Below are 786 nucleotides of genomic sequence, written 5' to 3' on the forward strand. Positions count from 1 at the left end.
CTTTCTAAATTACCAGATGAACCTGTTCAAGCATATTTAGCTAAGCTGCAAACCCTATCTAAAAGGTGAGAATTTGGTCCGATAACTGACGAGCTAATAAGAGATAGGATCGTATGAGGTGTTGATAAAGAAGTAATGAGAAAAGCGTTATTATAAATGATGTCTACAGCACCCGGTATTCCCAAGCGGTCTCCCATCCAAGTACTAACCAGGCCCGACGTTGCTTAACTTCGGTGATCGGACGAGAACCGGTGTTTTCAAGGTAGTATGGCCGTAGACAAGGGTGCACCAACAGTGCAACACTTCGATCATCGAGCTCATTGAATGATATTTCACTAAAATACAGTTTTTGACCAATGAATAGAACGATTCCATAGCAAAATTTTTTTTATCGTCATTTGAATATTAAAAAAGCATCACAGTTAAATTTAAAAAAAATCGAAATAAAAATCGCCGCAGAAAAATATTTACAATTTTTCGAAATTTATGAAATTTCAGAAATGTGTTCAGACTATGTTTATGTACATGTGGTAAAAATTTCATTTGTACATGTGATAATAATAATAATACTAATAAGTAATATGTGCGTTGGGTAATCGAGGACACTAAATATAGAGGAAATACGCCAGGTCCTCTTTCTTGCACATCGTGCTTTATTCAGCCATTGCGTTCGTTTGCCTAGAGTGTACTAGATGACGTAGTTGACATAGGGTCAACACTTCTTAAAATGGATATGAAACCATTTTCTAAAATCCAATGAATGAAGGTTTTGGAATCCTTGGGTAG

The 786-nt window shown here is 36.0% G+C and overlaps 1 non-coding gene across 1 annotated transcript; it reads right to left on the reverse strand.

Moving 5' to 3' along the window:
* Positions 1-160: 160 nt before the first annotated feature.
* LOC117120201 lies at positions 161-279 on the reverse strand. Its single transcript, XR_004447304.1, has one exon. It is a non-coding gene; the product is annotated as a 5S ribosomal RNA (ribosomal RNA).
* Positions 280-786: the final 507 nt, after the last annotated feature.

Source organism: Anneissia japonica, unplaced genomic scaffold (assembly GCF_011630105.1).
Source record: "Anneissia japonica isolate Jap-2015-1 unplaced genomic scaffold, ASM1163010v1 scaffold151747_len786_cov98, whole genome shotgun sequence".
Taxonomy (NCBI): Eukaryota; Metazoa; Echinodermata; class Crinoidea; order Comatulida; family Comatulidae; genus Anneissia; species Anneissia japonica.